This window comes from Pleurodeles waltl, chromosome 8 (genome assembly GCF_031143425.1).
Source record: "Pleurodeles waltl isolate 20211129_DDA chromosome 8, aPleWal1.hap1.20221129, whole genome shotgun sequence".
Lineage (NCBI taxonomy): Eukaryota > Metazoa > Chordata > Amphibia > Caudata > Salamandridae > Pleurodeles > Pleurodeles waltl.
The window spans coordinates 1,303,530,216-1,303,556,245 of NC_090447.1; the positions used below are offsets into that span (position 1 = coordinate 1,303,530,216).

General features: G+C 44.9%; 1 protein-coding gene across 1 annotated transcript in view; it reads left to right on the forward strand.

Moving 5' to 3' along the window:
* CRYL1 (crystallin lambda 1) overlaps positions 1-26,030 on the forward strand; it is a 467,408-nt gene that overhangs the window by 323,089 nt on the left and 118,289 nt on the right. The window lies entirely within an intron of this gene.

Here is a 26,030-nt window from a genome sequence, read left to right on the forward strand (position 1 = left end):
AACCCCAAGGGAATTTAAGCAATGACATCCTAGTGATTGAACTGCAAGGAAATGGATCCTCATTCCCAGTGGAAGGGTTTAAACTGCTGAGAGGAACACCAGGGTTCTGTTCTACTGGGGAATAAAAGGGACCTGCCAGGTTAATGGGAAATTACTAACTTTTCCTGGATTGAGGTTTGACACATGTTGCAGGAATCTGAAGATAGGAGGTACCAGTTAAATTCTTTACATTTTCCAAGGAGTTTTTATAATAACGCATCTACTACAGTTGTATTCAATGCAAATTAGTAGCTCTGCTGTGCTGTCTGGAACCATTCAGGGCTCCACTGAATGCCAAGTGGTACGTGTGTGTTGACCAGCTTGTGCATGATGTTGCATACATGGGCCATAGTGCTAGTCATTTGTGTATTTTGTGATTGCTCTTATGTTTGTTTTCTAATAAGTCTGATCATTTAAATATGAACCTCGGTGTGAGACAGATGCTACCTGTGTTTTGTAGGTATGTTGTGCCATGGTCCCTTACGGGTCTTGATGGTGTGCCATCTGGTCTGCAGCATACTTGGTTATGGTCTAAACGACTTAATGTTTGCACTAATGTGTGCATTCCTCATGCAAGTATTGTTGACTGTGAGTGTGTTTCCTCTGGTTTTCCTGTACAAACGGTATTGCACCAGTGTGACTGAGTCCAAGTGTGTGTTAGGCCTTCTTCAGTTCACAGTTTAACAAAAAAGAGAGTGTGTGTGTCCCTTCAGCTTTTCTAAACTGCAGCAAGGGAGGTCGGGAGACCTGATGAACTTGGAGGGGGGGCGGGAGGAGGTGTGGAGAGTGAAGATCCTTTACTTCTAAGGATTAAGGGATACGTCCTCACTCGTGAAGTATGCTATCAACATCAAAGTATCTCTACAACAAAGAGACACTAAAAGTGGGAGTTGTTACATATCATACCCAAATACTACTTCACTAGAAGGTGGGAAAGGAGAACAAATAATATTTTATAAGTAACCCTCACCCACTCTAATGGTGGCATTCTTCCCGATTGGGTTCACCCGACACCTAAAAGTCAGGGTGAGCTCAACTGTATTCCAGGGAGCTGTTTTGATATCAGTGTCTGGGAGGCATACAATTACATAAACAGTCCTCATCTGCTCCCAAATTGTCCCTTTAATAATGGAGTGGATGAGAAGATTAAAAACTAAAAGAAGGGACTCTAGGATACAATGGCGCCTAGAGCCAGAGAGAGCAGAGCCGCATAGGTGATACGAAGGGTAGAGACCCTTGAAGATTGTTTGAGTACAGGGCCAACCTCCACTGCATCACCCCGCCCTCCCCCCCCCCCCCCCCACACCCAGAACCCCCTGGGTTAAGAATTACCTGATGAGACAGTACATTTTGAAGCAAGTATTACTTTGCCTCAGCATGCTTTAAGTTTCATTGCGTGCCACACAAAAATAGCACATATAATATATACGCCGTTGGGGGAGTGCTAAAACAAGGAGTCCGCCCTGATGAAAACCCAGGACCTGAACAGGCCAAGAGTGTAGGGCTGAAACATGTTGGCAACATATAGGTTAAAACTGTAAACTTCGCACTTGTATAGCGCACTACTCACCCGTTAGGGTCTTAAGGCGCTGTACACATACCGTTGTGGAACCACTCCTGGCTTTTCCCTGTGAGGCGCCCACTCCTGGACAGCCCCAGGGTGAAGCCAAGCATCCAAGCGATGTGAGGGATTTTGTGGAGATTAAGGAAGCTATTGCCCAGAGTTACAGAGTGGGACCCATTAATTAGATTAGGCACCAAGGCGAGAATTATCTGGTCCAAGGGAATTGAGCCCAAGACCCACGAGGCGGAAATTGAACCCTGGTCCCAGGCCAGATCTCTGCATCAGGATCTGCCACTCTAACCATTGTGCCACACTTCTCCACAGGTTCATAAGACATTGCATTGAACCTGATGATGAATTCAGAGATGTGCAAATAACCACTGCTTCTCAACACATTATCTTGCGCCCATTTTGGAAACACAAAGGTTTCCTTGATACCTATTTTTCATTTTTTATATTTCACCAAATGAATTACTGTATACCCGGTATATACTGAAAACTCATTGCAAGGTGCAGCTCCTTTATTGGCTCTGGGTACCTAGGTTTCTTGATGAACCTACAAGCCCTCTATATCCCCGCAACCGAAAGAGTCCAGCAGACGTAACGGCATATTGCTTTTGAAAATCTAACATCGCAGGAAAAAGTTACAGAGTAAAACGTGGAGAAAAATGGCTGTTTTTTTTCACCTCAGTTTCAATATTTTTTATTCCAGTGGTTACTTTCTGTAGGAAAACCTTGTAGGATCTACACAAATGACCCCTTGCTGAATTCAGAATTTTGTCTTCTTTTTAGAAATGTTAAGCTGTCTGGGATCCAGCATTGGTTTGACACCCATTTCTGTCACTAACTGGAAGGAGTCTAAAAGCACAAAAAATAGTAAAAATGGGATATGTCCCAGTAAAATGCCAAAATTGTGTTGAACAATGGGGTTTTCTGATTCAGATCTGCCTTTTCCTGAAAGCTGGGAAGATGGTGATTTTAGCACCGCAAACCATTTGTTGATGCCATTTCAGGGAAAAGCCCACAAGCTTTCTTCTGCAGCGCTTTTTTCCCATTTCTTTTTAAAAAAAGATTTTTTTGCTGTATTTTGGCTAATTTCTTGGAATGCTCCAGAAGAACCCACAAACTCTGGGTACCTCTAAAATCCATAGGATGTTGGAAAAAGAGGACGCAAACTTGGCGTGAGTAGCTTATGTGGACAAAAAGTTATGAGGGCCTAATTGCGAACTGCCCCAAACAGTCCAAAAAAGGCCTGGCACCTGATGGGGAAAAGACCTGGCAGCTAAGGGGTTAACCAAAGTAGATTAGATTGAAATGACCCAAACGTAACATATCACTTGGCTGCAACTGCAGTTAAGGAAGTGCTGCAGACTATGCAAAGCTCCTTACAATAGCCACAGTGTCACCCTGCACAGTATTACACTTGTGAAAAGTGTCATGTGTCTCCATAAGAGGGTTCTATATTGAAGGAAAACACATTAGTGTAAAGAAACCTTAGCTATGTGACAGTGCTTGGTTGAAGACAGATAATTATGTTGCTGTAGATGAGCCAGGCAACAAACTCTCCCTGGCATTAGGAAGAGAAACGAAACCCACCATTTAAAGAATCCACACAATATATCCAAGTGGAATCCAGTTGCAAAAGGGCAATTTGAAAGAAATGGGCATTATAAGATGGGGAACAAATGCGCTGTGACAATTTTCTGTCATGCTTGCCTCCCGTATATATGATTTTAAAAGGGACTGGCATTACAGGAAAGATTCATACTTCATCTTCGATAAGGAATTTCCTTTAGTTCCCTCTGGACAATCGACCGTCTTGGGATGGGCAGTTCGTATGCCTGATCATTCTTCCTTCAGAATCATGATATCAGTCGAACACAGAAAAAGACCACGTTTCACATCCTTTTTCTGTTGTCAGATTCCGCAACCCACTGCTGCTTCTGGCGGCTAATGCCTTCCACTGATCGCAGAGCACTTCCTTGGGGGGGATGCGATCATAGAATAATTAGCACTGCATAGGACCCGAAGACACCCAGCTGCATGCTGGGTGCAACATCCAGCTACACACCTTCTGAGTGTGCAGTATATGCACAATCTTCCTTTAAGCGGACAGAGTCTCTTGGGAGTCTGTGCCATGCTTCTTACAACCAAGCACATATAAAGTGGCATCTGACCAATCCAGACAGATACATTTTTTTATTGAGAATATCTGCCTCAAAGAAATTGTCTTTTCTCCATTTATTATTGTGGATTCTTAAAAAAATGCTGTCATATTAGAGTGGATTCAACAGAATGGAATAATAGAATAATGTAATCAGTGACTAGTTCAGAAACATGTACCTTGGAACTTTGATAGTTTTCTGCATACAAGACGTTGTTTTATATTTTATATTAAGTAGCTGCCACTTTCTCCAGTTGCTGTTCAGAATAGTATGTTCTCCGTGTCTACATGAGACATAAATCATTTAGGCTGGAGGCCTTAGAGATAGGATATAATCATATTGGACCCTAAGATATGTGCACAAGGATAAAAGACCAATATTTATTATGGACATATTGTTTTTATTAGATATGATACAACAACTAGTGTGCAGGTGATCAAAATTCAAAGTTTAGTTACTGGTTTTAGTTTTGGAATAATTTGCATTTTATTTTCCATTTTTCAGGCGTTTACACCAACTAATGTTACATTGATATTTTTATTGACGTTATAAAAGTTGTCATGAGTGCTGTAATATGTGGGGTAATGAAAAATGTCCTAGCTATCGTAACAGAAAGTTTCAGTTCTATTAAGGACATGAAGGCGAGGATTAGGCTTATCGTTCTTCACTTTAATTCGAACAGCAGCATTAACTAAGTGTGTAAAACATAATCAAATACTTTTCCCAGCAGACAGCAGAAAAGAAATAACAGCAATGAAGGACTTCCTCTTCATCCAATCAGCAACCGTCTAACGCCTGACTAACCCAACTTCACGTCTTCCCCTCCTCTTTCTTCCTGCGACCACTCTCTAGGCTGGATCCTTTTACTCTTGTTTTGAAGTCTCCATGCCTGTCAAGAACCGACTGATTAATATCAAATCTTAGTAAGTTACTGATTCAAACAAGCCAAACCAAAATGCAAAGATTTCAACATGAAGATTTCAGAACCAAGAAACATGCATTTGTATAAAACTACAACTGCTTAAAACTTATCTTCTGGTATGGACATAGAACATGCAAGACAGTTTACCACCTGAACTAGGGCGGGATCCTTGTATTAAGAGAAGAGGGAGGCACTAATCCTCGCCTTCTTATCCTTAATAGAATTGAAACTTTCCGTTACGAGAGCTAGGAAATTTTTCATTCTATGTCAGGACCGGAGGAGAGGATTAGGCTAGTTTAAAGCTTATCGACCACTAGCAAGGCCACTGTTTGGATAGGTCTAAAATAGCAGTTTCTGAAGGTCGAATCAGAGGACCAGTCCGCTGCCTTAAGGATATCCTCCAAACGAGCCCCTGAGGCCCATGCATTAAATGCCATTGCACCTCTTGCGGAATGGGCTCTAAAAATAGATATATCTATCCCTGCTTCAATCATAGCCCATCTAACCCACCTGGCGATTGTAGGAGACGCAACCGCTTTATGGGGTTTCGTTAGAGCGATGAGAATTTGATCTTCTCCGTGTGGTCTGAGGTCATTAGTCATAGCTTCGTAAGCCTTAATCGCTTTGACTATGCAAAATTTAGGAATCTGTGGGAATCGCGGGTGAGAAATCGTACGAGAATTAGATTTTGTAAATCTGTGAATATGAAATGTGACCATTTCAGGGGTAAACACTCGGCCTGTTAAGTCCAAAGCCCTGACATCTGAGAGCCTGCAGCAGGATACGAGGCAGAGAAGGGTTACTAGCTTGGCCGACATTTGCTCCCTGGAAAGGTATTTATTGGACGACCAATTTTGGAAAAGAGCCAAAACCTTATTGACGTCCCAGAGGGAAGAATACCGAGGTTGATGGGACAGGGACAGTCTAATGCCCCTTAGAAGTTTGCAGACCATGGGGTGCTGTCCTGCAGGAGATCCTTCAATCGGACAGTGGCCCACGGAAATGGCGGAGAGGAAGTTATTTATCGATCTATACGCCATCCCTTTTGAAGCAAGGGATGCAAAAAAAAATGAATTAACTGGACAATGCTTGCCCCCATGAGATCCAAACGTCATTGAAGGCACCAACCGAACCAGCGTTTCTACGCAGAGTTGTACCTTCTGTTAGTACTCTCCGACCAGGCTCTGGTGAGGAGAGCGGCAGCTGTAGGCGAAATTCCTGGGATCTTCCAACGTTCCCAGTAATCCTCCATTCCATCAGGTTTAGCCCTCCCCTCTCTATCAGATGGTGGGGGGGACCCGACGGACCGAGCAGAAGATATGGAAGAGGGGGTAGACGGATTGGAAAATCCAAAGAAAGTGCCATCAGAAATGGAAACCAGGCTTGAGATTTCCAAAACGGTGTGATCAGCGTCAGGTCCGCCTTCTGCCTCCTGAGCTGGGATGATAACCTCATTATTGTCATGAAGGAGGGTAAAGCATATCCTAGTTCCTGGGACAAATCCTGGAGGAAAGCGTCCGTGGCTATTGCCCTGGGATCCGGTCTCCAACTGCAGTACCTGTCAAGTTGATGATCCAGACAGGATGCAAAAAGATCTACTGAGAAAGGAACCCATCTGGCCTGGATAGCTTGAAAAATGAATGCATAAAGCTTCCATAGGTTTGCATCGTGCCAGTGACGGGAGTGCCAATCTGCCACCTGATTGGAGGCTCCTGGGAGGTGTTCTGCCATCACCGAAATCTGATGGGTGAGACAATACTCCCAGAAGGATTTCGCTAGATCTGAAAGAGCTTTCGAGCAGGTGCCCCCCAGGTGGTTGATATAACGCTCCGCCGCCACATTGTCCATTTTCAACAAGACACAGCATTGCGGTTTGTCCCTCGTCCAGCAACACACTGCAAAAGAGCCCACCAGGAGCTCCAGGCGATTGATACGGAGGAAGCGTTCTTCTGAAGACCACACTCCGCCCATAACAAATTCCCCACAGCGCGCTCCCCAATCAGAGGCACTGGCATCGGATTCTAGGACCAGCTCCAGTTGTGAACCAGAAATGGCGCGACCGTTCCATGTGAGTAATCCACCATTGAATTCCCTCCTTGGCTTCGTCCGAGAGGTGGACCACTTGAGAATAAGTGAGGCCCTTCTGTAAATGAGAGATCTTCTGCCGTTGAAGTGCCCGATAGTGGAGGGGGCCCAGAAAAATCGCTTGGGTGCACGAGGAGAGCAAGCCCATGATGAGAGCCAGATTGCGAAGGTAAGTTGTTCCCTTGGCCAGGGTCCGTCTGAGTTTGTGTCCTATTTTGGACAGCTTGTGAAATTGGAGGCTGAGGGTGGCTCTGGCAGAATCCACCACGAAGCACAAGAATTGTAGGGAATGGGTTGGGATGAGAACTGACTTCATTTTTGTTAATAACAAAGCCCAGAGATTCCAAAAGATGAACGGACGACTGAAGATGAAGAGAGAGACGGCGGGGACATTGGTCCATCAGGAGAATATCATCCAGATAAATTATGATCCTGATGCCTCTGGACCGAAAAAACTCTACCACTAGGCGGAGAAGCTTGATGAAACACCAAGGGGCAGAAGAGAGACCGAACCAAAGAGAGGTGAATTCGAACGTCTGCCCCTTCCATTGGAACTGAAGGAAGCAACGGTGGGGAGAAAAGATGGGTATTGTTAGATATGCATCCTTTAGATTGAGGCGTACTAGCCAGTCGTTTACTTGGAGGAGATCTCATAGAAGGTGGATACCCTCCATTTTGAAGTGTCAGAACACCACCCATTAGTTGAATTCTCTCAGATTGATCACAGGGTGATAACCTCCATCTCTTTTCTCCACTTAAAAGAGGTTGCTGACGAAGCCCGAAGGATGGGGAAAAGTTGGAACAATAGCTTGTTTCTCCAGAAGCTCGGAGATGTCAGTGTCTATAAGACGCATCTGTGATGGAGAGAAAGTCAGTGGACAAGATCTCCTTACCTGTATAGGGGAATCATAAAATTCTATGTGAAACTCCTCTACGGTCTGCAGAACCCATGTATCTGAGGTGAGATTTGCCCAATTGTGAGAGAATAGCACCAATCTGCCCCCCAAAGCACACCCCATAACGGGAGAAACACTCACCTTGTTGGGTAGTGAAGGAGTTGAAATTGCCTCTGCCGAGGATATAAGAGATCTCGAAACTCCGGCATCCTCCGCCATATCTAGCAGTGTGGTAAGCGGGCCAACAACGTCCAGGAGTTTGTCCTGCCAAGCTCACCAGGACCGGTCAATCCCTTTTTTGGGGTCTTTGATCAATTTTCCCAGGAATGTCGCCATGTTGGTATCAATCTCAGGAGTAAGGGCTACCTTTTCTTGAAGAGAGGGATGAGGACATTCCGCTTTGAGGTGGTTCCGAACCTCCTTATCCAGCGGTTTGCGAAGATGACCCACAACATAGGTGGCCACTTTGGGCGCTTGAAGCCACACTGCCGACCGTGGGTGAACCAGATCGTCGGGATCAAACATGTCAACCAGAGGGACTTCATCCGATCCGGGGACCTTGGATGGGAGGGGTGCAGGACCCCCCGGATTTAAGTCCGCATCCGAATAGCGCAGGGATTCATTGGGCTTGTCAAAGTGGAAATTGAGATCTTGGGGTTGCTCCAAAAAAGGCTTTTTTGAGGCGCGTAAAGGCCTCCAAGGCGTCTTCTCCCCCTCCGTGTTTTCGTGAAAGTTTCAGACGTTTTGCGTGTCCCCGATTAGAGAGACCTAAGAGTCCGGCTGGATCTTCCTTCGGAAGAGGTAGGGAGCTATGGGATGCCATTAGTTCTGTTTTCTTCGCAAGGGGAGACATAAGTTGGGTGATGACCTTATAAATTGAGGCGTCCATGATGTGACAGAAATTATCATTGATGAGGGGGGGTAGGATATCTGCTCCTCCTCCATATACTTTCCAGAGGTATCCTCCAAATGGCGCTTTTCGGCCATGTTAACCAAATGTGGCCCTACAGACACTACTAGCCACCCTTGGTGACTTGAGGACAGTGAGGGTGCTGATTAGTGAATTATTACAGCGCAATGCACTCAATATTTCCCTTAGGACCAGTAGGGACGCAAATCTCCCTGAGTATCTTGAGGGGGGGAGCGGCTGATCACACAACTCCAATAGGCCTGGGCCGCGTCCCTGTGTGGAAAGTGAGCCTTACCCTTCGGGTATTAGGCTGTAGGCCGGCTCTGCGATTTGACAGCTGCCACTGTTTTTAGCGTGCGGATTATAAAACCTCCCGGAGTCAGATGAGCGCAAGCGCGCGTCAGTATCGCTGCTCAAACTATGTGAAACTGGCGCGCGATCCCCTCCGGGGTCAAACGCGCTTAGAGCAGAATGACTGGAATGCCAGGAATGCGCGGGGCCCTCTAGCGGTTGGAAAAACCGCACTGCACTCGGAGCCGCATTATGGCAAGCCGCGAAGGAAACAAAAATGTTCCTGTGGCCGTAGAAATCGTTCCTTAGCGTACAACAGCAATTAGAAACACTGTTACATAAAAAGAGTAAAGAGAAATGCGACTTATCTGACTGGGAGCAGTGAAGAAAGAGGAGGGGAAGTCGTGGAGTTGGGTTCGTCAGGCGTTGGACGGTTGCCGATTGAATTAAGAGGAAGTCCTTCGTTGCTGTTATTTCTTTTCTGCTGTCTGCCGGGAAAAGTAGTTTCATGATGTTTAACACACTTAGTTAATGCTGCTGTTCGAATTAAAGTGAAGAAAGAAAAGCCTAATCCTCGCCTCCGGTCCTGACAGAGAATTAACAGTGCATGGTGAGGGCAGGAGCTATAGTTACCTCAGGCCGCAAGATATACTTACTTGAAATAACTAGCTATAACTGCTGAATTTCTCAGGCTTTGTGCGAGTAAATTCAGAACTTAACTGTAACAACCCTCTAACCTTTGTTTTTTAAGTGAATTGCTAACATTTTAAAATTCTATTTCCTAACTATAACGTCCCTTTAACCTTTGTTTTTTTTAGTGAACGTCTATTATTTTATTTTTTTAAGTTATTTTCATTACTGTACATTAATCCAACTACTGCTGCACGTGGCCTTCGAATGTGCCTGGCGGGGGTTGGCACCAGGGCCTGGCCTGTGGCCAGGCCCTTGGCCAACCCCCTATAACCACCCAACCCACCATGTGTGGCAGGAGTTGGCGTCAGGGCTTGTCTCGCTGGGTGTGAGAATAGGTGTGAGAGGGTGGCTCTGGGTGTGAGAGTGGCTGTGACAGTGTCTGGGTGTCAGAGTGGGTGTGAAAAGGTCTATGTGGGTTTGAGAGTGGGTGTGAAAGTGTGTGATTGCACTCCAGTAGATGAAAGATGCATTCACCTCCACAAAGGAATACTGATCCTTTTTCAGTTTGGAATCGTGGAGTGAACACACTTGCTTTGCAGTCGCCAAGCCCAGGAGCTAGGATCATTTGTCCTATCCTGAAATGTAGCTTCCACTGGGGCACCTGCTATGTTTATATTTGTAAGTGCTTCCTCTTGAGGTTTAATTTCTGTGTAATGAGCATCATGGCTGGAAAAGAAGCTCACCTATTCGTTTATCCAGCAAGAGTCCACAGTTTACACAAAATGTCTATCCAACTGGAGCACTTCCTACTGGTTAGTTAGTAAATGCTACCTTGTTGAGTAAATGTCCACTGAGAGGGAGCAGGGCTGACCATCCCCCGGGGCCCAGCCTTCTATGCTGGGTGGCCCGCAGGCCACGAAGTGTACCATGGGGCCACAGAGAAAGCCTTAAGGCCCCCTCGGTCCCAGCTGGCTCCCTGCCTCCTGCAGGAACTGCCATTGCTGTCACAGAGAGGGAGCTGCTAAAGATGCAGCTTCCTCTCTGTGAGAGCAATAGTTTCCTCTGTTTCCCTGCCTGTATTTCTACAGGCAGGGAAACAGAGGAATCCACTGCTCACTGCAAGTGAGAGCTGTTTGGCAGCACCCACTTGCTGTGAGCAGAGTGCTCTGACTTGGCAGGAGCTGTCAAAGCTCCCGCCAAGTCAGAGCATACAGCTGTGTCCAATTGGTGGGCACCCCAGGACATGGCAGGAGCTGGCCCTGAGAGGTGGCGGACCCCAGGGCCATCATTGGCTCCAGGAGGGGGGCTGCGTGGGCCCCCCTCCAACATTAAAACGGCCCGCAGAGGTGGTGGTTGCGAGGGGGGCGCACGCCCCCTGTTAATGTCAAATGATTTGCTCCGGGCGGTCCCCAGACTGTGGTGGGACCATGCACCCCCCGTTTATGTCAAATGAATTGCCCCGGGGGAGATGGCGCTCCCTGGGGCTGCAGGGTGGGGGGGGCACATTGACCCCCTCGCATTTATTTAATCTTTTCCCCCAGTGAGGTGGCACATCCCCAGGGCTGCAGGGGGACCACATGGGCCCCACTGTGCTTATTTTTTCATGTACCCTGGGGAGGTGGTGGTCCCCGGGGATGCAGGGTGCCTGGGTGGACCCTGGCGTTTATTTAATCATTGGCCCCGGGGAGATGACTTTTGCCAGGGTTGCAGGGGGCATGTGAGCCCCCTCAGGCCCCTATGCATTTATTTAATCCTTTGCCCTGGGGAGGTGGCGGTCCCCGGTGCTGCAGGGGGTCCACAGAGCCCCCACCCCTGCATTTATTTTTTCATGTTTCCCGGGCCTTCCGGACGGCTGCGTGAGCCCCCGTGTTTATTTTTTCATGTGCCCCGGGGAGGTGGTGATTCCTGGGGCAGCAGACGGGGCCCCGTGGGCCCCCTGGCATTTATTTAATAATTTGCCCCAGGGAGGTGACTGAAGCCGAGTCCCAAGATGGCTGCCAACACTTCCTGGTTGAAGTATTGGCAGCCAATCAGAGCTCTGTAGATCTTTGCACAAGCTTGTTAATATTCGTGAATGCTTTGTGCCACAAGATATCTAAATTTCTTTTTCTTTTAATATCTCAAAACTTACTGAACAAATCTACACTAAATAACAAAAAGCACTTTTTCTGTACCAAGAGCTACCTTCCTGCCAAATTTGATGTAATTCTGTTCAACAGTTCAGGCTGTAGTCAAGTCTAAAATGCCTATGGGAATTATAATGCAAAACACAATTTTTTTTTTTTCCTCCATCCCCCCTTTTTCTCGCCCCACTTGAAGGATCACCCGAAAACTTCCCATGTACAACAAAAATCACGGGAATACTTTTTGGGGGAAAATTTCGTGAAGATTCGTTAAACGCCGCCAAAGATATATAGGCAAGTCAAAAAACGCTTTTCAGTGTAAACGTGGTCCTAACTACCTCCAGAAGGTAATATATATTTATATTGCAAGGCAGTTTCAGGCTCTATATAACGTTGTCAATAGTGCACTTCCGTGACGAAGAGCATCCTTAAGTCCACTGAGACACAGCTGTCCTAGTTATCGGAGCGTGGTATTGTACAGTATTTTAACACGCATAAATAATACGATTTTTTTAAATCCCCATTCACTTGATTTTCTGGGAATCATTCAGCCTGTTCTTCTCAGGAATAGAAAAAATAGGCCGGTAATATAGAAAGAAGCGGCTTGGTTCTTGACTGTAAGTGCTTTCCAGGTTTGTTTTTGTCCGTCCTCGTGGGAGCGGTGTCCAGGCAGATAGAGTTTATGCTTCACAGGGACAGACACCCCTGGACCGGGCCAAGAAGCAATACAATTCCACTACTATAAACGACAGCACAAGCAAACGGTTCATTCGGAGCTCTTGCATAATCGAGCAAGGTTTCAGTTTCCTACTGTATCAAACTTTCTCCGATTATCAGAAGGCCCGAAAGAGGAGGCCTAGTGTTCCAAGCGGAAAGGCCTTTCTCTGCTCCCACAATACCTTCATTCACCGCAGCTTTTAAATTGTGTGACTGAAAGGACAGCAACGAAAACATTTTGTCGACATTCTGGCTCCCTGGAGAGAAACTGTTCAAACCTTTATTATTTCGAATTTGTCGATTGACTCTTTGTGATGGGCCAACTATGTTCTAGCAGACAAAATACAGATAATTCTGTTTTTTTTGTTATTTAACTAGAGTTAATGGGATGGCATTTGAGATTTTAGAGTTCATCTAAGGTGGATGGAAAAACAGTATTTCAGGTGCCTTGAAGTGGAAATCGCCACCCGAGCCATGCAGAATTTGGATGGCCTTGACATTTAAGTGACCATCACAAGGCAGGTATGGTAACTGTTGAAAATGTGTTCCTGTAGGTTTACCTCTCTACCTGTAGGGCAGATTTCTTACATTTAGCAGATATACCACCTAGTCCACTGCAGTCATATATTTACAGGATTACTCTTCCCAGGCAAAATTTACTCATGTGGATATTCTACGAAATGAAAATCTGAATGAGTAAGTCATGTAGAAATGTGCATTTGCAAGTTTATTTTTTCACCAGGGAACGTATCGATCTTCTAATTGCTTCCTGACAAGATTGGGATATCTCTTTATGTACCTGCCTGCTTGGACTACAGTTTGGGTCACATGACCAGTGTAGCCTCCAGGCATATGGTCTAGGTGGAAACCATATTCAGCGAGGTGGGGGGAACACTTTAGTTTGTTATGTTTCATTTTCAAAGACAAAACAAGGAGGGCTACATGGGAGGCTGGATAATCAACTTCACTGTTTTACTTGCCTTACCTTCTGCTAATGGTGCCAATGAGCTTGATCTGATGCTATGATGGATTTCTTTATCTCCCTTTTGCCTCCATAGCCTGGTTACATTATTTGCTGCTTTTCTGCCCGCTCTATTTTATGCTAATGCTATTCTGCAAGTAATTAAAATACTTTATTTTATTAGGTGAAGCTTTAACGCGTGGGAATAACCGAGGCTTGAGATTGGCCTAGCCACCAAGACCACTCCTATGGTAGAATCTCGCCTCTACAAAACCTTAACTGACTTCCTTATTTTTCTTTTATCTGTGAAGAATAATGCGTTCTTAAGGGGGCCGTCCAGTCTCTGGTGAAGGATAGTGTACCCTCTCTAGAGATCCCCGCCTTCCTGGTAGAGATCTCTTTGCTGTGGAGGGAGCTGCTGCTGTGGCTCATTTCACAGTCCTGGAGATTTGCCGAGCAGGAGCCTTGTTAAACGCGCTCATTCGAGAAGTATTTGTTTAGAGGAAACAAACTCGTTAAGAGTTTGTTTTCTGTAACCAAAAAGCAAATATCCTTAGGACACGGGTACGTTTCTCCTCTGTGTTTGGGACACTCTGCATTTTTCCTGCCAGTGTTTGCCATGCTTCTGGCAGGGAATATCAACGAGAGTGGCACTGTCCTCAAATCCCACCAGACATTTTCCAGGATCTGCATCTAAAGCCCTCCCTTTTTGGCATTTTACTCCTGAGAGACGACTCTTCCAATGCGGATATACTGTAAATCAGGAGATTTGATTAAGAGATGCTACTTGGTCCTGCCCGCCTGGAGTAACCTGGACCAATAACTATTCAAGCCCCTGAATGTTTAAGAGCTTTTGTGGAGCCTTGTTAATCACATGACAATTAACAGACAATAAGCACAATGGACAGGTGTGTGATAACCCATTTTTCAAGTAACATCCAAGATAAAGCTGTATTTAAAAAGAATGCAGTGAGGGTTTGTAAAAAAGGATTGAATATGGGGCACGAAAAGGTAGAGGTGGGTGAACCACAGAGAGCTCGAACCTGGCTTGAGCTACATTTCTGACTTAGCATGAGGTCTTCTTGAACTCTTGAGCCAACAAGCATTGGCAGAGCCAATAGGTCTCACCTATGCAAGAGCTATTAGCTTTGCCAATGTGTTTCAGCTAAGTTGTACACCAGAGTGTCTGCTGTTCAGCACGGCTTAAAGTTAGTGGCGTAGAGGTTAGTGTTGTGGAGTGTCATGGAGTGGTGTAGAGTGGAGTGGTGTGGAGTGGAGTGCAGTAGAGTGGAATGTCATACTGGCATAGAGTGGAAATGTTATACAGATCCTACTCAGACAATAGAACTACATATTTAGGGCAACAGAACTTTAGAATGTGGGAGACTGAGTCCATCCACACCATCAGTAACTGTCAGCCCAATTCCTGGCTAGCTCACAGTCTCTCACCCGAGCCCCCGAACCTGTCGTAATGGAAGGTGATTATGGCAACCCGGACATGACACTCTGACTTCCCAGGGAAGTCATGGGAACAGATTGTACCCTTTCATGGTATTACTCATGCATGCCAAGGCGAGACACAAAGAGATGTGAGATAGGTTTTCAATATATATTATTTAAACAATCGTAATCTGGCATATAGGGAGTGAGCTGTGATAATTAGGCAGATGAAACAAAGCAAAGCAAACAGCATTACAAGCATGGTAAAGAAGACAAACAATCCAACCTTGTTGCAGGTGGTTTTAGATGTTTCTAGAAATTCTGGAGGTTCCTACCTAACACTAGGTCTATACTTAGAGCATAGCAGGTGTCCCCTTCTGTCTGGCCTGATCTAAGGGATTAGCCCCAACCCATACCTGGAGTCGGTATCAGGATTCGGCCTGTGGTGTAGGTGTCAATCCTTTCAGGAGGCTGGAAGCTTATTGCCAGCTTGGAAGGCTGCTAGACTAGTGCCAGCAAGCTGCATGTTGCACAGCATGCATCCCATGACGGTTGTACCTGGTATGCCCTCTGCCCCTTCCGGGTCAGTGCACCATTTATATAATAAACCATAGTAGGTTGGAAGTACAGTCCTGATGTAATGCTGTGTCTAGAAGCTGTCTCCTGAATGGTCAACACAAAATAGCATATTGTGTACAGTGTTCTCAGCCTTGGACAGAAAGTACTGATTACATGTCTGCAAATGCTAACTAAACAAGCAGCTCGTTCCTTATATTCCTGGAATAAAAGTAAGCTGATAAAAAACATACAGAAATCATTGCTAGAAGTAGTCTTACTAAAACAAATTAAAAATGTAATGCAATATAAAACTAAAATATGGGTGACCAATGTGGTCCAAGAAGTCCTCACAACATATAGTGAAGTTGAGTGGAATAGTGGCCTGTGGGGTAGAGTGGCATGGTGGGAGTTGTGTAGAGTATTTCTAGTGGCGTGGCCTATAGTGGAGTAAAGTGTTGTGGAGTAGTGTAGAGTGACGTGGAGGGAGTACAATAGAGAGAAGTGAAGTAGAGTCTCATACAGTGGAATGGCCTTGAGTGGAATGGCATAGTGTCATAGAGTGGCGTGGCTTAGATGCAGTAAAGTGGCGTAGAGGGAGTTGCATACAGTGAAGTAGAGTGTTGTGGAGTGGCTTACATTGGAGTGTCCTACAGTGTTGCTGAGGGATTTCGAGTGTCATGGAGGGAATGTTGTAGAATGAAGGTGCATTGAGTGGAGGGGCATAGACTGGAGTAGATTGTTGTACAGTGGAGTGGCGTGGAGTGGAAAAGCGTGTCGTAGAGTGGAGTAAAATGGCATAGAATAGAGTAAAGTGTTATGGAGTGGCATAGAGGCTGTTAAGTACAGAGTAGAGTGTTGCAGCATAGAGTGGAGTAAAGTATGGTAGAGTGGAGTAGTGTGTCATAGAATGTAGTGTTGAGGGAGTGGAGGGGCATAGAGTAGAGTGTTGGGGAGTGGCATAAAGTGTTGTAGTGTGGAGTGGCATAGTGTGGCATGGAGTGGCGTAGAGGGAGTTGCATAGAGTGGAGAACAGTGTTCAAGAGTAGATTGGTGCAGCATAAAGTGGTGTAGAGTGTCATACAGTGGAGTGGAATGGCGTAGAGTGGAGTGTTATGGAGTAGAGTAGAGTGGAGTGGAGTGAAGTGAAGTGGCAAAGAGTGGTGTAGAGTTACCTAGTGGAGTAGAGTGGAGTAGTATGTCATACAGTAGAGTAAAGTTGCATGAACTGGCATAGACGGAGTGCCCTAAAGTGGAGTAGAGGGGCATAGAGTGTTATAGAGTGGAGTGGCATAAAGTGAAGTGTCAGAGAGTGTCAAGGAGTCGTGTTGTGCCATAGAGTATTGTGTACTTTTGTTTGGTGACAGTGTACTTATCACATATGGGTATATCTTCCCCACTCGCTGCATTGATCAGTGTCTGCTTGCAGCTTATGTTCATCCCATTGGCATCCCACCATTTACATCCCCCCAGTTATCCACCCAGCATGTACTTCATCATACCTTGGTTCAATCAATCAATCAGTCAAGGATTGGTAGAGCGTGGCTAATCATTCACAGGGTCTCAAGGCGCTGTATGTGGTGTGCTGATCAGTACTTCATCATACCTTAGCTGCTCATAGTTAGCTGCTTCTGTCTCCATTTTTTTTCACCATAACTCCTTTTCCTTGATCACATTTGAGAGCACCTTGAAATACATCAGCTCACCGTGTGAAGTATACAGAAACATCTAATTTATATGGGTTTATAAATGATAATATTGCTCCTTTTGTAATAACAATTACCACAACATGTATGGGACAACAGACATGCCTGTAAGGTCATTAAAGGCATTATTGTCAAGGTGGGTTGGGAGGGTAGCGGTTTATGATCATTTGAAAGGTTATGTTTAGAGGCTGTCACCTCAATTTAATCCTGCCTTATGCTGTAAAATCATCTAATGTTAAAAGACTAAAGTGAAACGATTCCACTTGTAACAAAATACCCTTTACTTAATTTTCGGAGTCTTTATTATGTTTTACATGGTGTTTGTTGCATGATTTACTTGCAAAATCTTTGGCTAGTGCTCTGGTTCATTGGGCTGAGTCCGGAGTCTTGGATGTGGTCTGGCCAGCCTCTGCCCATTAATTTGCTGGATAGTCCACCTCAGCATTTTTCCTCAGTGGAATCATCTTTGAGCTGCAGCCTTATGCATGCATTGAAGGTGAAAAGAAACAGAAAGCTCAGACTTGAGTAAATAATGGTCATTCCCTATGAATGACAAATTAACTCCATCCGAGTGGAGTAGTGTATATCCTCATGGCAAATATGGATATGCTAAATTATGCCTCTTGCAGAATCATGTCAATTCCCTATTGACCTTCTTGTTGGTCTTCTTAATTACATTCGTCTTACGAGCCTCCAACCACACACTCTTTTGAATCTGCTCTGTCCTCCTTACATGTGTGCCAGCCCATAGACAATTCATTTGTACCAAATCTGGCTTCATTGTCTTCGGAAAGATCCCTGAAAGCTGCACTTGATTGTTTTCTAACGAGATGTAAAGTGCAAGACCAGGAAATACAGGCACCACCCATCTTCGGACAATATTGCCAATGTAGGGAACCACCACCCCTATTGCATTCCACTATTACCCTGCCACTGTACAGCATTGTTTCTGCATTAAAGCCCAACAGTCAGCAAAACCATCTCATATCATCCTATTTCACCAGGGAATGACTGATGAGCCAAATGGTGGTCTTACTTGCCATTGGGCCTTGACCATTATCTAAAAATAAGCTAACCAAAGGAAAACAAAAGACTGCCTGTAGCTCTCACACCATGCTGATCCCCAATTACCAATAAGCCTTATGCCTGTCCTAGAGTGACCCAAATACTTTATCTCTGTGCTTCTCTACTTCTGCTTTCTAAAAGAATGTGTATCAAAATATGCCAGTGGCACTCCTACCAAAATGAAAGCCTTTTCAAAACACCGAGAAGCAGGACATTTGGCAACCTGTCACCGTTCTCATAACAGAAAAATTTCACTCTGAACACACCTGTTGTGCAAATCTTGCCCTTACCCTGTTAATCAGTTTAGGATTGTATCAATTACGTAGGTAAACTCCCTTATTTCAATCTACACACTTTGCTCAATGACATAGACACTGATGGCTTTGAACCCCACCTTTCACCCAGTGAAAAGTCACTCAGATTCACCCTTGACACCAACCTCACCCTCAGTGAAAACATTGCCAAAAAGCAAAGATTGCCTACTATCAGGGCTCTTATCTTTTAAAAAAAAGAAAAAAAAAGTGTAAATGTTTCTTTCAGAAAGTGACTTCAGAACTGCTGTTCAAGCCCTTATTCTCTAGCCTCCGGACAGCAGTAACCTCCTGGTCCGCGGCCTCCCAGACCCCACACTAGCTCCTCCGAAGGGCATCCTACATGCCGTAGTATGACTTATCCAGGGCCTGAAGAAATATGATAACATAACCCCATTTTAGGGCAACCGCATTGGTTCCCCTTGCCAGCCGCATCATGATCAAAGCCAGCTGCATTGTTTACCATGTTATCACAGCGAGCATCCCTGCTTATCTTGCAGAGAAGCTCATTATATCTGGTGGTTCTTGGCACACCGGCAGCCAGGACACTATCACACTGCAGACTACGAAGTGTAAAAAAGTAAAAAACAATGCAGCAAGCCTTTTAAATCGATGCACACAGGATCAGATCAACATTCCTGTGTCTATCAGGACTGCCCCAAGTCTGCTCCAATTCAGAAAAGAGATGGAGACTCACTTCTTTAAAGAACACTACATCACAGTCCATTAACCGTCCACAACTCAGCTACCACTTTGTTAGAAATTGTGTCTCTAGTTGAGATATGCACCCTGTCCAAGTAGGGACCGCAGTCCTATTCATGGTAAGTCAGATACACACCCTAAATCAACCTGTGCTCACCCTCTGGTAGCTTGGTACAGAGCAGGCAGGCTTAACTTAAGAGGCAATGTGAAAAGTATTTGTGCAACACACTTGCACAGTAACCCAATGAGAACACCACAAAAAGACTCCACACCAGTTTAGTAAAATAGGAATTAATTTCTGAGTTGAATAAGACCAAAACTGCAAAAATCCACTTAGTACAATAAGAGTTGTTGATTTTTCAATATATCAATTGCAGTGCTTTTGATCAGACTGGTTTTAGAGTCTACGGTAATTTGGGTAAAAGCATTAAATATTGCTGTCTTAGAAGTAAGTCAGTTGTATCCCCACGGGGCGGTATCGCAGATATGAGTGAAGTGTAGGTTTCCCCTCACAGCAGGAGCGCCGTGATACAGCATCTGGACTGCTTTGGTCAGTTAAGCAAGTAATTGCACTGCTGCTGCTGTGGGCTAGGACAAATGAAGTACCTGGTTAGATGTTGGCATTGCAGCTGAAAGTGGAGTTGGGCTTGGCCGCGGCTCACAGATCATACGAGGTGCAGGCACGTACAATGTGTTGCAGTTGCCTGGGCAACCGGGTGGGGTACGTCCAGCAACAGCACCCATGGAGATCAGTGAAGGCACGTCCAGTGCATCGGAGTGGTTTTCAGTGACCGGACACCCTTGTTGGGTGAAGTTTGCAGCGAAGCAGTGCACTCACCAAGAGGATCTTGAAGAAGGAATGTTCTGCTTCTCCTGAAGAGGGACGGAAAGGGCATTGATGCGCTGCAGTATGGTTCTGGACGATCAGTCAGGAATGCTTTCCCGAAGCAGCGAGCAGCTACTTCATAAATGGTGCAACAAGTTCAGGTTTAACCACTCACGTGTCCCTGAGACGTCGGGGAAGAACAGCGGGCAAGCCAGCAATCCCTTGGAGTCACTCTGTGGTAGTCCTCAGTTCATTTTGGCAGAGCAGAGGTCAGCTGGCCTCAGGCAGCTCAGCAAAGCGGGCAGCAGTTCCAGGGAGCAGCCAGGCTCAGCAAGGTGAAAATCCTTTCAGAACAGCAGCATTTACTCTGGCAGGTACAGTGCCTTTGATGTCGGGATGACTTCAAATGATCTCTCTGAATTGCACAGATTCCTCTTTCAACCAAGCTCTGGCTCCAGACCATCAGTAGAGGGTAATCAGCCCTTTGTGTGGGGACCAGCACTTCCCACTTGAAGTGTAAGTGTGAGCTCCTCTTCTAGCACTGTAAGACCCATCGGTATGCAGATGAATGCAGATGCAGTTGACTGCCTTGTGAGTGTCTGGAGAGAATACACAACTGTAGCTGTCACCCAAGTCACACCAGACGTGTATTGGAAACAGGCTGTCAGGCACACAGAGCAGAGAGAGCAGTATAATGTCCACTTTCTAAAAGTGGCATTTTTAAAGTAGTAATAATAAATCTGACTTTACAAGTAAAGTGGATGTATCACTACCATTCATATGAAACATGATATAGCTACTCCTTTCAAATCAGGGAGTACAGCTTAAAAGTGTATTATGGAATTCCCAATGCTTGCCTATGAGAGGAGCAGGCCTCACAGTAATGAAAAAACAACTTTGGGAGTTTTTCATCACCAGGACATGTAAAACTTAAAAGTACGAGTCCTGTCTTTTACTTATATGGCACCCTGCCCTATGGGCTACTTAAGGCCTATCATAAGGGTGAATGATATGTAAGGAAAGGGGAGTTTACGGCTTGGCAAGAGGTTTTTCATGCCAAGTGGAAGTGGCAGTGAAGCTCTACACACAGGCTCTGCAGTGGCAGGCCTGAAACATGTTTACACGGCTACTTAAGTGAGTAGCACAATCAGTGCTGCAGGCCCTCTAGTAGCATTTTATTTACAGGCATATAGTATACCACGAGTTACAGATAAATTGAATATGCCAATTGTGGATACACCAATGTTACCAATTTTAAGGGAGAAGCGCATGCACTTTAGCACTAGTTAACAGTGGTAAAGTCCTCAGATTCCTAAGGCCAACAAAAAGATACAGCAACAAAACAGTAGGTGAAAGGCAAAACGTCTGAGGGAGACCACCGTAAAGATGCCAGGCCTAAAACTCGCCTATTACTAATGGACTTTATGCTTAACCTTGTCCCTGTGCAGATCTCTAGTGCCTTTTGGCTAGGTTCCGTCCTACAGAAATACCATATATTTACACACACAGACATACTACATACATACAGATGTATGTTATCCCACTGCATATCCCTTCTTAATCCTTGATCCCAATAGTTCCAAAATCTGAAAAGCTCCAAAAAACTTCAAGACCATGCAAAGTCAAAATGGCATACCTTCAAAAGGTGAAAAACAGCAATTGACAAATGTCTGAAAATGTGCCTTAATAATGCACCGGTTATCGGGAGTCAGCATTTTAAAGATAGACAGCAAACAATCTTCTTTCCTAGTTCAGTCTCTGACAACTCATACACCCTATCAGAACTTCCACTCATTTACCCACACTAGTGAATACTGACATGTTTTACTACCTGAAAGACATTATACAGTTCATCACATCATCCCTCCTCTTGCATAATTCTGTGAATCCCCTCCTCTTCCGACTGTACAAATGTTCCTTTTAAGCCTATCTATACCCTGCCTTATTGAAGGGCACCAAGAAATTATTAATCTCAACCTTATTCTCCTAATGCCCACAGCTTCTGAGGCATCCTGGATCTCTCTGTATTCACATTAGTTGCCAGCCCAGGGAATCATTGCCACTGTGAACGAGAAAAAGCATGAGATAGGTTAATGTTCCCACCTGGTATGTCTCTGATGTTAAAATATTATGATGCAAGCTGCCCACCATAAAACCTTGCAGCAACTTCAAAACCCTAATGGCCCCGGCCATTTGCCCATTTTCCACACATTTTCCACACATACTCTTGCATCATTTACCTTTAATTAATCAACATACTCAAATCCCAGTCCACAGCAGTGGAAATTAGAACAATAGAGGTTTCAAATCATGTTCCCTATATATATAACTATACGTTCATGAAAGCTCATAAACATAAGATTTGGAAATCCCAAACACTGTTTCTGAGAGGCCCAGTTCTAAGGGTGGAATATGGACACTAAATAATCAAGTACTTCACCCTAAATGAGGGGGACTGAGGTGTCTTGAGTAGTGATATGGGCACGTTTAAGGCTGTAACAAGAAGGAAATGTTTAGCACTAGTGATTATAACAGGGTGAGGGCTGTGGGAGACCCAAAAACTGGAGTCAGAACTGAAAGTCATCGAATCCCAGTACAAAGCTCATCTAAAGGTACATCTTTGCCATCAGATGAAACTTAAGGACCAGCTCAGAATGACATGTATGAATAAAGAAGAGACTTCGCTGCTATACCTAGAGAAACACCCACGTGTGACAGGGGACCAGATAGGCACATTTTTTTGCTAAGCAGTTGAGAGGAAAAAGAGAGAGAGAGAATATATTTGAGAAAGTAAAGATTCTACTGGCAAGAAATGAACAGGAGACACAGATAAATTGGAAAGGGTAAAGTCATTCTCTACCTCCTTATACACTAGTGTAGTACATTCTCCCACTAGCTAGCACAAATGCGTTCAGAACGCCACACTGCTCATAACACAACAAAGAGAGCACCTAGATGGCTCCATACAGAAAGAAGAAGTTAGGTCTGCACTAAAGATGCTAAAGAGCAATAAGGCCCCTGGAACCTATGTTTTTTCTACTGATGCCTGTAAAACAAATCCCTATAGTTGCCAGGTTGGTGGCTCTGTATGACTGTGCGGATATGAGGAAGGTAACATCATCAATGGGTGAAGCTACAATCGTACAGGCAGAATGCTCTTTTTAACATACATACAGCATTGCTCTACAACATTTGATTGGATAAAGGACTACGAAAATTATTTATTTCAAAGTGGATCTTTGGAAGGCAGAAAGACATTTCCTCCCCCTCTATACATTGCCTCACTAGTTAAATACATCTGCCTGAACAATCAAGACGTTCACTGACTCATCTGGGACCAAGACAAATGTTGAACTAACCTAAATTCCCCAGTTGCTTTTTTGGCACCATCACGAGGAGTAATATCATTAAATTAAGTACAAGTCATCTTTAAAAGGTACATGCAGTTCTCCCCATTGCATTTGTCTTTACACTTAATCTTGCCATACATATTTCACCCTTTCTCAATCAGGTGAAACCTACAAATTCTATCCTGCCTTTCTTAATCACATCCATGTATTTAAAAATTTCCATGCACATCTCAGAATGTCTGTCATAGAAGGCACTGGAATAGATAAAAAATGCAGATACGTATATTTCTATGTTCACCCGCTTCTTAGGCCATTTCGCAAGCTCCTACTTCTCCTTCTGCAACTCTTCTCCTCCCTGCAAAGTAACTTATAGAGACCAAAGAATTCCAGGAAAAGATCTTGTTCTTTTTAGTGATTGACAGATGGAAGGGTATTGTAATAACCACATAGACAATCTCTTTTCAATATTTTAGTTCCTTCCTTACTGTCACCCTTCTTGATCTGGCACTCAATCCTTTTACTGTCTTAATCCACTTTAACATCATCCCCTTCTTTCTACTTTGCAGCTTCCTCCATCAGTGTAACCATATCAGAGGGTAACTCTATTTCCATTGCCTTGTCCATCACTACAGAACCTTTGTACCCCGGGACATATCATTATCTCCCACCCTAATACCTACTGGTTTAATCATATTCCAGACCAACCACCAATCAGAAGTACCTTGCTGTAACCTTCCACTGTTGACTGCTCTATCTCAGATATGTTCAACTGTTTTTTTCTTCTTGTCTTTTGCTTTTGTATGTTCAATTGAAGCCATGTTATCCTGCAAAGTACCAAAGCTCTGACCCCCACATTCCACGGAAATCAATTCACTATCCTCCATAACCCACCATTACCTATATGCTTGCAAGCTTTTTCACTTTCCTCGTCCCAGTCTACAGCCTCCCATTCTTATAATTCCTCAACATCAATCAATCAATCAAACATTTATAGAGTGCAGCAAATCACTGATCCGTTAGTGGAAGGTTAGGTTTTTTTACATCAACAAACGTCTGTCTTCCACCAACATCATAATCCTATTCCACCAACCCCAGCTCTTCTACCTTTCCAATCAAGTTCTTCCAACTTGTACTTGGCATCCCACTATCTTCCACTCCTTGGTAATGTACATTGTAGTAATTACGTGTACATTGTAAAGCCACCAAAGGTGAACAAGAACATGACTCCTTCGATGTCGGAAGGGGAGGACATCACTCCTTCTTTCCTACCAGCCCTTAGTCTCAGAGATGCCCCTGACTCTACCAGCAACTGGGCACTATCCCTGACATTCACCACCCTAGTGGGCCTCACATATAAATCTACCCTCTCCAGGACCCAAACCCATTGCCCTCACTGCAATATCTCATCCCTACCCTGCACAAGACCCCCCACCAAACTTCCTACCACCATTTCCTACCACCATCCTTAAAAACTAACCTACCAGAAAAAAAGTCATTAACTCCCCTATTTCTTGGCAACCCCCCCCCCTCAGCCCCCCACCAGAAGCCTAGAAACACTCTCACTGCTTATAGGAAATGCAAAGGGTCCCCTAGCCTTCTGCACTCACAAGCTCCCAGTAGTATTTCCTAAAGCCCTTGGCTCCTCACTCAGTCCAGCTATCTGCCAAAAGTACTGCCCCCCACTTTTTTGTTACACCAGGACATGTCAACATCCTTTTCATTTTCCATCTTTGAGGCTGCAAGTCAGTGCTACGTGCTGGGCTTGGCACCACCTCTGGTTGATATCTCTTACTTTTGCTGATGTGGTCTGGTGCCTCGCTCTACTGCGAGACACTCCTCCCTCATGTGAACATCCTGCTATGGCTCCCACTTCTGCCAGTTCAACCTGCAGTGGTCTGGCATTCGAGTGCCCTGACACTGTTATCCCATGTGGCCGTCGCACTAGGCTTACCAGACCGATCTGGGTATACCAGTATGGTTGCTTTAAGTTCTCACCTTACACTCTTTCAACCTAGTTGGACAATGGGGCAGCACACAAGCAATCTCCTTTGCTTTCTATCTAGGCCTATTAATCCGCACCTAGGCATGACCCCAAACACCCGGAATAATTGATATTCCCTGCTGCTTATTGAAGAGTGCACAGGCCTCCCAACGAAACCAATATCCTCTAGTTTAAAATAAAACATACTGATACCATCACCAAACTAACTCTAAAGCAGGCCTAGCTAACACACAACTAATTTTCCAAATCATCGCCCTGAAGAATCCTGGAAAAACAAAAAAGCCGTCTTTTAACCTGATCATGACCTAAAACCTTCTGTCAACCCCTGCCTTAGGATGGAACAACCTGTCTTTCCAATAACCCGTATGACCAGCACAACACCTGACAAAACTTGATGGGAGACATCCATGGACCCTCTGCCACTGGGTACCTGTTGTATCTTTCAGCAGGACAGTCTTTACAGAACCAGCACACACACACGTGCACACCTGTGTTCTGCCCTATTTTGCCACACCCCCCTCACACCATCTGACGCTTTGCTTCTCTAACCCTCTAACCGCACTCCTTCCTTTCTTTCTCTCTTCGCTATCTGCCACTCTGTGTTCGCCTCACACTCCTCTGTGTCTTTCTCACTTCCTCGGTCTGTCTCGCTCTCTTTCCCAACCCTTTCTGATGGTCTCCTCTCTACAGATTCATGGTTGAACTTTTTAGAAAGGTAGGGAAAACAGACAAACATAAGAATGTGGAAGCCCACTGAAGGACAAGAG